General features: G+C 35.9%; 1 pseudogene; it reads left to right on the top strand.

Annotated features, from left to right (window-relative positions):
* The window catches only part of LOC119582191, a 119,012-nt pseudogene that overhangs the window by 83,767 nt on the left and 18,288 nt on the right, over positions 1–16,957 (top strand).

The following is a 16,957-nucleotide window of genomic DNA, read 5'->3' as shown; positions in this document are numbered from 1 at the left end:
GGAAAAAAACGTAAATATGAAATGAAAATAGCAAAACCTACTTTTTAATACATGGTAAAAAACCACTATACACAAACTAGATTTATTAAAAGTAGAAACAGGTTTAAGGGGGGGGAGAAAAAGTTTTTAAAAAAGATTGAAGGAAAAAAACATGATATCTGTGCAAAGGTGCCCAGCATGGGGAAAAACGATTGGGGGAAAAAAAGGGGGGTTTTTTCATTTATCAAGGGGGATTTTCAGTCTGGGGCCTGGACTAGTGGGTTAGTATTATTAAATTAAAAGATATATATATCCATGATAGCTGGTTAGAAACAATCCCAAAGTAATTTATTTCATGACATCTAGGTTTTATAGAGACTTACTTCATGAAATTTTTTGGCAAGTGGATGAGGGGAGGCATTTTTATTTATAAAATATACTAACCTAGGGGATAGTTCAAAAACTGAGATTTTTAAACCCCACTCAGCCCTATTTTAGTGAGCAATTAGCATTTTGATAGTGGTGTTTCAAACAAAACTCCCATGGCCTATTCGGGAAAAATGAGCTAAAATTTATATTTTTTTCCCTGAGTTCTGAAAATGCAATTCTAGGGGAAGACTTTTAAACTTTTATATTTACCAAAAAATTAAAAAAAGGGGTTTTTCCCTTGCAATGTTGGTCTTTTGGATATAAAATTGGGATCCAGAATGACCTTAGAGTTTGGAAAAAACAAACGTAAAAGAAATGAAAATTAAATACTATTTGTAAAAATAATAAAAAATTGTGCATCAATTAATGCCCCATGGCCACGGGGTGTCATGTCAGCTATGAAATTTATTTTTTCCCCTAAATTCTTGTAACATGACCAATAAACTTCCAAGGATTTATCAAAAAAAAAAAAAAAAAAAAAAAAAAAAAAAAAAAGCCCCAACTGTCATGCCAGAATATATGTAATAGTGGTTAGATGGACTTTGCAGGAGTACAAAATGTGGAGACATTGCTTGTTACCTTCGCATTCTGGATAATTATCTTCCAATATCATGCACTAAGCAATTAAGCAGATTGTGTAGCATGAATAAGCATATCATTCTCAGGTCATCTGGTGATCAATGTGTAATAAGTTTTAGTTTGATTTTTTCCCATTTTTAGAATCTTCCCAATTCAAAATTATTCTTTGTTATAAATTTTCATAATATAGTAGTCTCTAATAATAAAAATCTTATATTTTATTCCAGAGTTGATACCTAATAAATGCACTGTCCAACTTTTATTTTAATCAATAAAAGTGATGAGAAGGTATGTCATTTCCATTTATCTGTATTTTCAGATGATGCAAGGGATCAAGAATATTGTGTTTTTGTAAGCTACAAGGATATTGTGTTGAAAACTGACACTCTCTAACAATGGGTGAAGAGGCCACTAAACTAGGAAATAACATGAACACAAAGAGTCTGGAGCTCGTTGATAGGTAAGTATGATTAAACATATGAAACAAATGAGATATTTAAATTTGCTAAAAAAAGAAAAACCTTTTAATTTTTACTATTGTGAATTCATTAACTAGAACTGCTACTACAGCACACTCATTTTAGCTTAATTCCCTGCTCTCACTTTTTTTTTTGCATTCATTGTGATAATTACATAGTTTTGATTGCTATATGCATTTGTACACAGTATAAGAAAAGATTATATGGAAACCACATGTCAATAAATTTGATTTTGATTTTTATCCATTTAAAGTGGTACTATATTCAGCATGCAACTTCAGCTAATCGTTTGAATTTTGTTTCTTCAATCAGAAAAAAAGCATCAGTTGTGTGTGTGGTAGAGCAGCTGCAGACAGATACTCAAGAATCTTGCAGCCAGATACCAGTGCCTTTCTTAACATGTAAAACAACTTCAGCTGAGGATCAAGCAGGTGTGGAACTGTGTATGTGACTGTGATTTACTTTCTTTTATAAACAAATACAGGATTTTACAGAATTATAATTTTTCAGAGTCTGCATTATTTGATATGCTAGCAGAATTTCAAAAGCTGATCCACCATCGCCTTTACTTCAGTCCTCGCTTGGAGTACCTATATGCTACACAGATGGCAGCTTTAATTGGCAGAATGTCGGTAAGACTTTCACCAGTGTCCTTTTCAGTAACTGCTGTAAAATAGCACAGTGTAAAGTTAAGTTGATAAATTCTTTTTGTGTCTGTGGAATTAGGGAAAGTAGCATTCAACCCATGCAAAGAAAAAATATTTATTAGTAATACTATGAGATTTATTAAAGACATTAAAGTGTCTAAAGTTATCCATGGGTCTGAGCAACTATGTGGGTCTGTTTAATTTCACTTAGCTATTGAATTTGCCGTAGAAATGTATATACAGTTAATTATTGCTAATTTCTGCCAGCCTGAGCTTACTTCAGACAATTGTGAAATCCGATAAATACTAAGAAAATTTTCCAATCAAGTGTGGTGTTTGTCATAACTGGCAAAGGTATGTACAAAATGCATGTTTTCATTGTTTTGCAGCGAGGTCTTTTTCTAATGAAAATAGGTAGATAATTCCTAAAACTTCTTCAGACTATCATATGATCAACCATAATTACCTTATTATATTATAATATTAGTAATGTCCTATTCTGTTATTAAACTACTCAATATCAAGTATATAGGTATCTTAGATTCTAACCACATTCAAACATTAACAGCTAATGGGAGAAATATCTTAAGAAGTACATGGTTGTATATAATACTGACTACAAGATAGCAAAGTTATTGGACTTAGATTTTGAAAGTATAGTTTGAGTTTGCCACTGTAACTGTCAGAGCTAAAACATTGGTAAAGTTGTATAAATTCACTGATTTTTATTACTGACAAATAATATTTGAAGCCTTTTACTGTAAATGCTTAACTTATCCTTGCCTTTGAAATGATTAGAACTAAAGACCCACTGGCAGTAAGTAATTGAACTGGTATCATAATTACACACTAGTCAAACTGTGCCAGAAATAGACTAGTTCCCACTATTTCTGCAAGATATATTTAACATATTATTTGTCTGAGATGATGCAAAAATGCTGTTCCTGAATTCCATTTCTTGATTTCCTCTCACACATAAATTTTAGTGTTTAAAATGATTAGCCCTTTCCAGAGCTCTTTTGGACACACAGTTGGTATATTTGCATATCTTGGTAGAGCAGGATATATACATTTTATGATATTTTGTTGTAATCATACTGAGCTTCTGCACTGGTTTTGGTCCATTTGTTTCATGGAAAAAACATTCTTGGAAAGAAAGATGTTATAGTTACTTTTGTCAAATTTATTTTGCAGGAACTTTCTGTAAAATAACTTTTCATAATTATCTAAAACAAATTTACTTTAAGATCATCTTGATCCCATCATACTGGAGCGGACCCTTCTAACTGGCTATATTTTCATTTTTCAATACAAAAACACTAATTTCATTCTAAAATTTGTTTAAATAGGCATCTTTGCAAAATATAAATGACAATATCATTTGTACAGTTGTTTATCTTTTAGGTACAAAGACACCTGTTATTATGAAATGCTTCTTCAAATAATGACAGTGATAATGATAATATTAATAGTAAAGATAGTACCAATAATGTTAATATTTATAATATTAGTAATACCAATAATATTGATATTTATAATATTATTGATGATGATAATAATGATAATAATAATAATGATATTTATAATAATAATGATAATAATTATAATGATATTTATAATAATAATGATAATGATAACAATTATAATGATAATGATGATAATAATAATAATCATAATAATAATAATAATAATACCAATAATGACCTTAGTATTGATACTGATATTAATATTACTATCATTGGTAATGTTATTATTGATATTATTTTGTCAATGATATCAAGAATAATCTCAACATTAGTGCCATCATCATCACCATCATCATCATTATTATTATGGTTGTTGTTATTATCTTTGATAATGATAATGTTAATGCTGATGATGATAATGATAAAAATTATAATAATTATAATTATGATATTAATGATAATGGTAATAATGATAAAGGATAATATCAATAATGATAATGATAATAACAATAGTAACAACAACTATAGTAATAATGATAATGATTATAATAATAATAGTTATAATAATAATAATTATTATTATTATTATTATTATAATAATTATTATAATAATAACAATAATAATAATAATAATAATAATAATTATAATTATTATTATTATTATTATAACAAGAATATAAGTAATAATAAAGATAATGGTAATTGTAATAGTAATAGTGATAGTAATGATAATGATGATAATAGAATTGATAATAGTGATAATAATGATAAGAATGATAATACTTATTATAATGATGATAATGATTATGATAATAATAATAATGATTGTGATAATAATAATAATAATAATAATAATAATGATAAAAATAGTCTGGTGATAATGATAATGATAATAAAAATGTTAATGACAGTAATAATAATGATATCGTCATAGTAAATATAATAGTAATAGTGATAGTAAAGATGGTATTAATAGCAATGATAATGATAATGGTAAGAATGATAATAATAATAACAGTATTAATAGTAATTGTAATGTGGCACCGTGGTGAAATATGTCCCCACTGGGATGGTACTCTGGTACTCTGGTGGTTTGTTCTTGAAGGTGTGTAGAAGTTAAAGTTGTCGCTGGTTTACAACTTTATTTCTGCGAGAGTAGGTAGCTGGCGTACAGAGAATGGGCCAGGCACAGACACTCAGGCGAAGCATCCTGCCTGCCCACAGTCTGCAAGCGGTCTGTCTTAACTGCTCAGAAATTTCTCTGAACAAACATCGTTTTAAAACATTTCATAATGGAAAACATGAAAGAATTTGAATGAACACAAATTCTGATACATTTGGTCACATGGTGGTTTTATGGTCAAGGAACAAGGTTACCTTATATACAGTTGGGTGTTAGAAGAGAGTTATGGTGTTTACAAGACTAAAAAGCTTCGAGATACAGAGACAAAATTGCTGAGTATTCACAAAACATAAAGACATTTGAATGTCGATAATGATAGCAGTAACATACTTAGTGATTCAGAATAAGCATTTTTTGAGGAACATTTTGAGTATAAACAACACATAATTGTACACAAAGACAACAGAATAACAGCATGGGAATTGTTTACAAGCAATAAGGGTGGGATTTGCGTGTTCTAAGGTCACTTTGTCATTGTCACGGCTGTAGACCTGTTGGAGTCGGCTGAGGACAGTGGAATTACTATGAGAGAAGGCACACATGGCTTTTCTGGTATGTGAGGTGAGAGAGATCACGAAAACAGGTCACTATAGTAATGATAATATTACTAATAATGATAATAGTAGTAGTAGCGGGCTGAGTATTTTGGGCAGTTGTACCAGGTAGACCCTCCAACAGTTAGCTTGGATGCAAGCGATGTCACAATACCTGTGCATCGACCTCAAGTAGGTGTTTGACTTGGTGCATTGCGAATCGCTATGGGAGATCCTGAGACTCGGGAATTCCAACGCAGATTATTGGCCTAATAGTAAGCCTTTATACTGGTACTGAAAGTGTTGTAAAGTGTGGTGGGAGTCCGTTGAACTTCTTCCCTGTTAATTCAGGGGTGAGGCAAGGCTGTGTCCTTGCACCAACACTTTTCAACACCTGCATGGACTGGATAATGGGCAGAGCTACTAGCCAAAGTCATTGTGGTGCAACACTGGGCAATATCAAGGTCTCAGACCTTGACTTTGCCAATGATGTTGCTATCCTATCTGAGTCCCTGGAGTCCCTGGTGGCGGCTCTTGATGCATTTAGCAATGAGGCGAAGCCCCTAGGCCTAGAGGTCTCCTGGACATAATTATGATAGTAATAAATCTTCCCCCCCCCCCCTTTATTAAAGGTTTTTATTCTAATAATGCTGTTATTATTGCTCTTAATATTATAGTGAAAGTAGTATTAGTAATAATGATAATATTTTGTAGAAAGTCAAGAAATGAGGTAAACAGGTCAGGTCAGGTAATTGATTCCTTGATGACTTAAGTGTTCCAAAGACATTTAATTTGTATACAAAATTAACAAAACAAAACCACAGTGTCAGTAAGTTCAACATATTGGTGTCGGTGGATAATGTTTGGTCTTTTTTCGGATTCACTTCCTCTCTTCACTTAAAAAAGAATATACAAATTTGGCAAAAAGAATATTCAGATGACTGTTTAGGTCAGTAACTACATTCTTTAATTTCTTGAATTTAAGGTTTTTAATGGTATTTTGATTTTCTGCCCCTCCCCTAACAATATTTATTCATTTATCTATTATACTGTAGAACTCAGGAGAAAGTGTGAGTCGCTTAGAGAACTGCCTCCTGGAGATGCAGTCTGATAGGGAAGAGAGCCTTCGAACGAGGACAGATGTTATCTCTTCACTTAGAAAACGGTTGGAAGAACTTAATACAGCTGAAGAGGAGAGGGGTAAATAGTTGCAGGTTTGATATACTTTTGGATTATGTAAGTTGTACAGTATTCCATAATACACCAGATGTAGAGGACATCTTGATTGTTGCTGATTTTCTTTCCAACATTTGTACTGTTGATAGATAAAGGTAAAGCAAAATACTGTTGGCAACCAAAGTACTATGTGTAAGTGTTTGTTTGTTTGTTAGCATGTTCATGTATGTATGGATATATGTATGTATGTGAAAACCTTTTCTCTTTTTGGGGGGAACTTTTTTTGTGTTTAACTACAAGGACAGAATTACGTGAAGAATATGATGAAGTACGAGAATCAAGCAAAATAACCCTAGATGACCTAAAGACTGACCTAGAAAAGAACATTTCGGCAATGGTTTCACATGGGGCAAGACACGAAGAATTGGAACTTCAACTTAGAAAGAAAAGGTAAGACATAGAACTATATTAGATGATACCAAGAAGAAAATGAAGCATGTCAAGAGGAGTAACTGACATTACTGATATGACTCTCAGCACTGATTTATATTTTATTATATGATAAGTAATTAGTTAAGGAGCTAAGATAATCCTTTCTTTTTTAAAGAGAGAGAAAAAAAAAGAATTAAAATCTTTCAGGGTAAATGCCTCAGCCCTATATGAGTAGTCAGAGGCATGAAACGAAAGATTATTAACTAATATGTACATTTCTTTTCAAAGAACTCAAAAGTCGTACCAGAAATAAAGATCAAATAATATGACACTACAGTGCACAAGCTATGCTGGTTGTACACCATTCATTAGACATTCAGTCTTTAAGGGGTGGTCGCACTAGTCTCTTCTACCCAGGGATCACTTTACAGGATGCTTCTCAAGCTGAAAAAAGGAAGTGAGATGAAAATCCCTGCTCAGCATGGCATCCTCGCTGTATTGGTGAGGGAAAGATGATGCCAAAACAAAAATTGTAGTTTAAATTTCCTGGAAACAATAACTTGATTGTGTAAATGATGATTGTTATATCAATTAAAATATAAATTTACTGTGAAAATAAGTAATATTTATTACAGCTGATAATGATAACTTAATAAAATTATCCAGACAAATGTTCATTTGATCAAGAAAAGTAAAAAAAAAGCCCACTCTGACATGCTGAAGACACAGAGCTTCAGACATTATTTACATCCTAGTGGACAAAGTGAGAAAACAGAGAACAATTATGGAAAACTATCCACAAATATCAAGGTAGAAGAAAATTAAAAATAACAATAATGGATGAAACTGACAAGAAACTTTGCTTTGCACAGGGTATAATTGTACAGCTGGCAAGGCTGTGTCATGAACAATTAATATTTTACTCAATTTTTGTTAAAGTATTTTCTTCCTCTTATTTTACTTTTTATCAGTCCATAATTCCATCTCTTGAATATTCTGATTAAACTAATATTAATATGTGCTTGTAGAAAAAATAATGTTGGATTTTCCATTTCTCTTGATATATGGAGTATCAGCAAGATTGCATGATGTATGATAATTAATAAAACAAGTGGATTCACTTTCCTAGGTTTTGTGTCTTCTTTTTTTCAAATATTTCAATTGATATGCAATGATAGTCATAGAATCCACAACTATTTTTGATGCATTGTTCATCCAGGTATTTTGTAGAACACTAAAGTATTATCAGGGACGATGTATTTCCATGGGGGAACCCGGTACATAGTGTGACCAGTCCCGCTTTTGTACCTGAACAGCACTTGGCATGAATGTCAAGGGTCCCTGGACAGGGAGGGCTAGTGCAACCATTGCTTTTTGTAGTATGGAGTACACATTGTAATTAAGAGGCATTCAGAGACATTGTGCACTAGATACATATTGATGACTAGTGGTAAAGAGGATAGGCATGAATACCTCTGATAATAGGACGGGCTTGTTATTGCACACTGGCTTTTTGCAAGACTAGATAGTTTTGTATATTTCCTCAATTTGGCTTGTGGATGACATTGAACTTGCAGTAAAAAAAAAAAAAAAAAAAAAAAAAAAAAATGTGGTGTGCTACATCACTTGATGCCATCTATGGTGGGGCTGAATTATGGTATGGCACCTACAAAAAGCAGTATCAGAGTAAACTGTACTTTGAGTAGCTAGTAGGTTCCTACTTTAAACTGCATTTCTTTTCAGGCAAGACTTGGAGGATAAAATTATGCTCCAGATCCGGAAGTATGATGCCACTATGAGCAGTTTTACAAAAAACACTGGATGGCTTAAGAGCAGAAGACAGTCATGTTACTTTCATGCTTGAGAAGAAAAGTGTAAGTTTTTCTTATGGGTTAAAGAGACCATTGTAAATTGCATGATGTTATCATATTTATGCATGGATGTAATGCAGCAGTTCATGTGATAGAGCCTTTGTAATCTACAGATCAAGATTAAATTATAGCACATACATTTTAGGTTTTGTTTGTCCCTTTGTTTAAGTCGAAGTCCTACTTAAATAATAATAATGAAACTAAATACTTGTAACCATCTACAAACTATTGTTTACAAAGTTTATAAAGAGTCTTGATGTAATGCCAAGAGTGAATGGTGAAAGGTCATGATTTGTAGCATGTAAAGAAGGAGGTCCAAGACAAGTCCTGTAAAAGGGGATATAGACAGATAAATGCCCCTAAAAACACATTGGATATATTGCCTGATATTGTAAGGCCCTGGCTTTAAGATGTCCTGTTGATGTTTTGCTTGTGCTCGTTATTGAAGATCCCATGAGTATTATTTGTTAAAATATATTTCATGAAAATTGAATTGTTTAATGTAGTATCTCAATGAAAATATGTTTTACATTCACACAAAGCCTGCCAGATAGAGGACTGCTGCATAATTTTTGAAGTGATTATAGCCTGTAAAATTGGCTAGGATGAGGCTGAAGGTGACGTTTTTGTTGCTCTGAGAATAGTGTATTTGTTGATAAAGGGGAAGGGATGGGTGGATGGGGATGCAGCATGTTGAGGGCATATAGTTTTTATGTTAAAAATGTCTCAAGTTTTTAAACCCAAAACTGACAGGCATAGCATGTATATACATGCCATGCCCACTGTGGTTTCTTTATTAATTTTTTTTTACACAGAAATGGCTCCACTTGTACTAAGTCACCAATGAGCCATTTACAAGTACTAACTGTTTCACCAGTTTACCCTTTTCCTTTTATTTTCGTAAATATTTTATTTTATCTTATATAGCTGATACTAATATCAATAGCATAATAGTAATTATAATATCTGAAATAAAAATAACATCAATATTGATACCATTTAAAAAAAATCATTTTTCCCGCAAATTCAAGGAAATGTGAAATCAGGTTAGGTCACAAGGTCTACTAACCGACTCCTTTATGGCTAAGCACTTGCAGAGCCATTTCACAAAGAATTCTAAAATGAGCACAGCATTTTCCTGGTGACATTGGGTGATTTTGCATTGATGATTGTTTTGAGGTTTATATGCATGTTCCTGCCCTGCTGTTGTTTACAAATTTTAGGGCATGCTTTAAAGGCAATATTTGAATTGTATGCAGTATTGCCGGGCCCCCTCTGAATTTGCCTGGTCACTCTCAGATTATTTTCATTAAGATTTCTAAATAATTTCCTTGTTCTAGTTATTTATGTAACTTCATCAGCTCTTTTTGTTGAGGTTATGGATCAATTTGGTAAGGTAAATCATAGGTCTATGTATGATATTTTTGCTTTAATATAGGCAGGCCAAAACACTGCGTACATTCAGCCTGCGGTCCCTCTCCGTGCTCCCAACCAAAAAAAAATCTGTAAACCTTTGAGCTCATGTAGCACAACATCACAGTTAAACATAATGAACATACTCCCTCTCTTTTAAACAAGGTAAATGCTTTCAAAGTTACATCACATTATATGGATGCTAAAACATAAACATATATATATATATTTTTTTTTTCAAAATCAAAACAGCTCAGATCCACTTTATCATTGTAAAGATCCACTTTCAAAGACTTTAGCTATTTTCATAGGGTTTACTCCTTTTTGTCAGTACATCTGCTAACTGTGCTTTAGAATCTACCCAAAATATCTTAAACTCGCCACATTGAACCATCTCTTTGAGAACAGCTATGTAAATTTCCTCAATCTCTTTTTTTAAAAACATTTTTCACTGAGTATACATTATCATAAAGTGAATGGTTATCTACATAGAGTTTCACAGATAATTTTCTCTCTTCATCAAATAATATTTGAGATAACATATTTCTGAGATAGTATTAGTACATAACCATCCTAGTTGGTTAACTAAACATATTTCTGAGATAGTAATAGTACATAACCATCCTAGATGGTTAACTAGACTCCTAAAACTCTCCTTTTCTTCTTCATTACACTCCATATTCTTGTTTAGTCCCCTCACAGCACTGACATTTATAGATTCTAAAGATTTACAGTACTCTTTTGATGAAAAGCGATCCCATTTCATTCTGTACAATATCTCATCCAATATATCTGAAAGTAGTTTTTCTTTGCTCCCTAACCTAAATTATTTCTGATTTGGGCAATGACCACATTTTCAAATTTTTCCCTGCTCCTCTCCACAAGAAATTATCTACGTGCATTAAAAATGCCACTAATTCTCCTTCATAACACTAGTAGAATGCAGCAGGGTCAGTTTTTCACCTCATTTATCCCATTTTTAAACAGGAAGTTTTAACGTGAGATACCACTTCCTAGCTACATCATTAGACTATATACATATTTTTTCAATTTCCATAACACTTCATCATCATAACCTATCCATAGGGGAACAAGATACACTTCATGCTCAAACTTTTCACTCTGCAGGAATGCATTCTTAATGTCAATTGAATTCACTGCCCACTTTTTTGAAGATAGAATAGCAAAAAAAGTCCTCAACATTTCCTTGCTAACAATAGGTGAATCTGACTGAATATCCTCCTTTCCTAAAAGTTTCTGGCAACCAGCTGTGTTTTTATTTTCTTTTTCTTATCACAGTTTTCTTTTTCTGTCACTACCCATGGAACTGATAATGCCTTTGGCCCATGTTTTGGAATTTCCTCATACACCAAAGCCTTTCCAAATTTGTCATTCTTCTTGTTTTGCTTTTTTAAGTTCCCGATTTTTCTTATTTTCACAAGCCATGTTGTTTCACTGAGTTTTGCACTTCATCCTCTCCCAATATTGGTACCATTTTTCTACATCTTTGTTCCAGTTGATGGCTGACATGTGTCCATCTTGATGCTCAATATTCCTCCAACTACTATATTTTCCCGTAGATTTTCCAGCATGCCTATGTTTGTTACCGTCTGCCATTCGTTTGCTCTTTTGGTAAGAACCTTCACCCCTTTTTCCAATCCCTTTGGGAAAATTCTTAACAATTACCCCTGTCCTCTTCTTTTTTCTGTATACATTTTCATTTCTACGTTATCTCCACTGAATTTATAACTGCTTCCATCTCTTTCTTCTCACTCCTAGCCTTTTCTATCAGAACTGTATGGAACTTCTTGAATATGCATTTTATGGGCTCTTACAAAATTGGAGCCATATTCAAAAACACTATTTTTCCATCCTGACCAATGACAATGGCTGGTCCTTTCCATTCTTTTTTTCTCTTCTCTCTTAAATAGACTTGATTGCCACTTTTAAGGACTCTACCACTGGTTCTTTCTTTTTGTCTTAGAGTGCATCGTATTCTCTTGGAGGTTTCAGCAGCAATAAAGGGTTTTTTTCCTTAATGACTTGCATTGATGCACTTTGCAACCATTTCACTAAAAGTTGTACCTTCCAGTGCTGGGAGTTCATCACTCATGGTATATGGCAGTTTGGGGTTTCTCCATATACAAGCTGATTTAAACCCCCCGTCATCAGGAGACAATTTTTAGCATTTACTGCCATGCTAAAGCCACTTTTAAAGACAATTTTGGTTGCTCTGCCATAATTTTTACCACCATTTCATCTATATTCCATGATTACATTTGCAAAGGCCATTACTGATGGTAGAATATGCAGCAGGGATGCATCACTTGAATGTTCATGTTCTCACATATTTCCAGCAATATGTTGTTGGCAAACTCTCCACCACTGCAAAAAAAAAATTTCACAGGGGCTCCTAAACCAATTCCCAACTATGTCCCATGATTTTCTCCACTATCTTTTTGGGTTCTTTACTTTTTGTCACACATGATTTGGGGAACCTTGTTACCATATCTCCATTTGTAGAATAAATCTCTCCTTTTCTTATATTCCTTTTAGAGCTACTGCCCCATTCCAAAAACTCCTTTGACATATTTCACTCACAGTTGGCCTTGATGGGGCCTTTTATATTTTATACATATCTCACAGCTATCTGACACCTCTTCAGCATAAAAGAAGCACAGTTCATCGTCAATGCCTGCATCTTTCAATAGCTGAATTAATCACTTGGATATGGGATGACCAAACTGTTGGGTGTAATTTTTAAATCTTTTTTCTTTACTTTTTCACTAATTCGTAAATTATTATTTCTTCTGTTTTCGTCCAAGCTTCCTTCTCAACCCTATGTGGAAGGCAAAAGTTTCCTGTGAAGTGTACCTTAATTTTGCCTCTTTTCCATGTATTAGTGCAATATCATTTTTCCAAGTCAGTTTCATTTGTGCCCTCTTCATTGATTTCTTGCTGAACAGAAAAGGGGAAAAGAATAATTCACAACATTATGTTTGCTCTGTCACCTATAATGTTCAATGGAAATTTTATCATCTTCATTAACTTAAACACATTTACTGTCACCAAAATTTTAAAGTGATTTCACTTTTCCTTCTCTTCTATTCTCAATTTCTCTTTTCTGATAAAATTTGTATGTAGGATTTCAACCAAACATTACCACACACAGTAGAACTACATGCTGTGTCCAGGATAACTAGTTTTATAGACTCTGTCATTAACATCAACATCATTCCTGGACTGTCAATAACAGTATATGACCCCTTCCTCTTGTTGTACTTTTTTCTTTTGCTCTCTTCACATACACATTTCTCAGACATACTGGGGGGCAGATGGTATTCTGATCCACAGACATACCACTGTCTTATATTTCCATGTTGTCAACAGAATTTCTTTGTTCATTTTTCACAGTCCTATTGTCACATTTCCTCTTCCTCTGCCCCTAAATCTGCCACGTCCTCTTCCCCATGTAACACTTCCTCAGTGTTAAATACTGACTCAGATTTTACAACCATTTGCAGGACCCTCCCCCACTACTCCCTGACACTTTTCCCAAATTTACATACTTCTTGATTTCCCAAAAAAATCCCCCCCATCCCTTCCCCCTTTGGGTTGCCCGGGGGGGGGTTTGGGGAGGCGGAACGGGGCCCCAATGAGGGGGAAAACCCCCCAAACCCTTTGGGAAATCACCTTTCGCTCAACTAATTTTGAGGGGTCTTTTTTTTCCTTTCCCCTTTTTTCGGTTTCTGTCCCTTCACCAAACCCTTCTACTATCCACCCCCCAAAGGTGGGGAACCGTGCTAAAAAGGATGAAAGGCGATTTTGTCCCAGCCCCTAAAGGGCCCTTTGGGACCCCAGGGGCCACTTTTTTCCCCCCTTGTTTTTGTTATCTAGCCCTTCCCCCTGGGGGACCCTAAAGGGGTGGCCCTTTTTTTTATCCCCAACAAATCCGGGCTTACCAGGGCCCAATAATGAAAACTTTCCCCACTATTGGGGGGGCAATGGGGTTTTGCCCCTTATCAAATACCCCCAAAAGATGTAAACTCATCCGTTTCCCTGACCCCACTCCCCTTTGGGAAACCAGGGTTTCCGAACCCCTTGCAACAACTCCCCCCCTCAAAAAATGCCTACTATTACGTAGCCAAAACCCCCTTTAAAGGGAACTTTCCATTTTCCCAGCAACCGCTCAATTTCATCACCTCTCCCCCCAAAACCTCCACAAACCAAAAACCCCCTTTCCTCCCCTTTTTTTTAATCCTTTTACAGCCTTATTGCCCACCTCCCCTAACACTACCCCCTAACACTACCCCCATCCAGGGCACCCCGCCCCTTTCGACAAACCCCTATCACTAAAACTATTGAATACCCCTCTTCCCGAAGAAAATGGGACCGTTTTTTCATGATCCCCCCCACAGCTCCCTACTCTACAACACCCTTCTCTTCCAACAATGTCCCCAAAAAACAAGTAGGTAAAGTCTCTTTCCGTACCGACCCCGGTTTCCCGTCTTGTCAAGTAACACCAAAAACCAAACCTATAGCTTTTAAAAAAACTAACAGCCCATATAGGCCCCCATCCTTGCGAACCCCATCCAACCCTTAATAGTTGCCCCGGGAACATTTTCAATCTCCCCAGAAAATTGCCCAATCTATAAAAAGATTGTCAGTTTTGGGGAGAAGACCTCCCTTGGGCCTGTCTCACAACTATGATGAAACCGCGTACATGCTACTCCATTCCCCCCAGAGGTAATCAAAGAAACCCACTAAAAATACCCAAAAATTAAACCTTCCCGGGTGACATAAACCTTCCCTTTAACGTCTATATAGGAGGGAAATCCCTCCCTGTTCGTCCATCCCAACCCTTTTCCTCCACGTCAGTCCCAAAAATTTTTGGGGCGTCTAGGCCCCCCGCCAAACTTTGGGCCGTTCCCAGCCAGTTTCCCACTAGGGTCCCCAAACCCGGGCCCAAAACCCGATCTAACTGCCCTGCACAACCCAACGCACTTTTTGCCAACTGTGGGGGGCCCCCCATAAGTTTTTTTAAAAGGGCCGGTCCCACCTAAAAATTTTTGGGCTGAGGTGCAACTCTCGATTCAAACTTGGACTCACACTACGGAAGCCGAACAAGAAGCACGTCGACGGGGTTTTCCCCTCTCTTACCCCTTACTCCGAAATCGGGCCCATTCTACCAATTCTCCAAAAACCCACCCCCCCTACATCAAAACCCCCCCCCTTCTACCTCCTCCCTTCCCCAGTCAAACTCATTTGCCACCTAAATCCGACACCCCCAATCTCTACTACAGATATCTCAATACCCCACAACCCCAACACCCCCTTTCCCCCCTCCCTTTCCCCCGCACTAAACCCCTAAAAGACAAAAAAACTTCCCCCCCCCTCTTTTCCCACCCCCAATCACCTCCCCCTTCCCCCTTTACCCCTTTTGGGTTTTAACACCAGTCCCCTCTTCCCCCCCCAAGAAATCCTTAAAATTCCCCAAACTCCCCAAAACCCAAATCAGAAAAGAAACCATTGAAAAAATTCAAGATTACCTAATAAACTGACACTCAACCCCCAAAAATTTCAACCCCCTGCTCCCCCACACTCCCTTAAATGCTGAAACCATCCTCCTCCTAACGATACCCCCCCCCCACACCCAATCCTCCTACCCCCTCCCCAAAACAGCCCTTTCCCCCCCCAAACCCCAACCCCCCCACATTATCCCTCCCACCATCCCCTCATCCCTTTCCCCTCCCTCCTGGATACCCCCAGTTAATCCCCTTTTGTCACAATATCCCCTTCCTCGAAACCCCCCAAACTCCAAAACCCCCCCTAGTAAACACCAAATCCCCCACCTCTCCCTCTCAGACCTCCCCGTCCTTTTCCCCCCTCTTTGCTGGTTCCCCCCTCAAAAACAGTAAAATATAACTATCCTTCATTTGAAAATTTGCGGTTTTTCCCCTCCCCCAGCCTCCTTGTCATATTCCTCTTATAGTCCATCTATTTGCCTTTAAGAGACCTTTCTAACACATCCTCCAAACCAATCCCAAATTTCTTTCCCCATCCATACTTATCAATCAGAAAACACCTTATGTCCAAACCCCCCTTTCAAACCAATGTCCCTTGCCAGTTATCCACTTTTCCTTGTTTTTCCCTTTTGTAATTTTTCCCCCTTTTAATCCCCCCATCCTATTATCGGCCCACGTTTTGAAAAAACCCGTACCCCTGCTTTCCCCCCTCTATCCTCCCTTCACCCACCTTTCCCCAAACCCATCAGACATCCTTTCAGAAACCCACACTTTCTGCTTCAACACCTATTCTCTTTTTCCCCAAAAGTAAAAACCCTATCCTTCTCTAATTTTAACTCCCCTTCCACACCCGAACCCCCAACCCTTTCACTTTACCAATTCCTTTCCCACTTTGACAACTAATCACTAACTCAACCACCCTTCCCAAACCTTAAATATAGTCTACATGACCTTAGATGTCTAGCACCTTTTTCTTGCTTTTTCCCTTTTCCCCTTAAATTCCAAAAAAAATTTTTTAAAGGGGTTTTGCTGAGGAACAAACATCCTATATGGTCCCTGAAGGAACTGCTGTCAAAAGTAATTTTTTTTGTCTTCAACTTTTGTTTCCCGCATTGTCTAATAGCAGGGAAAGCTAAAAAAGACTATGGTATAATTACTTTTTTACTTGCCCAAAAAAACTTTTTTACTTGACAAATTTTCCAAAAATTTTTTTTACTTTCTTCCTCCATAGGGGCCCTTCCCTTT

Source organism: Penaeus monodon, chromosome 2, assembly GCF_015228065.2.
Source record: "Penaeus monodon isolate SGIC_2016 chromosome 2, NSTDA_Pmon_1, whole genome shotgun sequence".
Classification (NCBI taxonomy): Eukaryota; Metazoa; Arthropoda; class Malacostraca; order Decapoda; family Penaeidae; genus Penaeus; species Penaeus monodon.
Note: the sequence above shows the minus strand (reverse complement) of the source record. Positions and strands in the feature narration are given on the sequence as shown.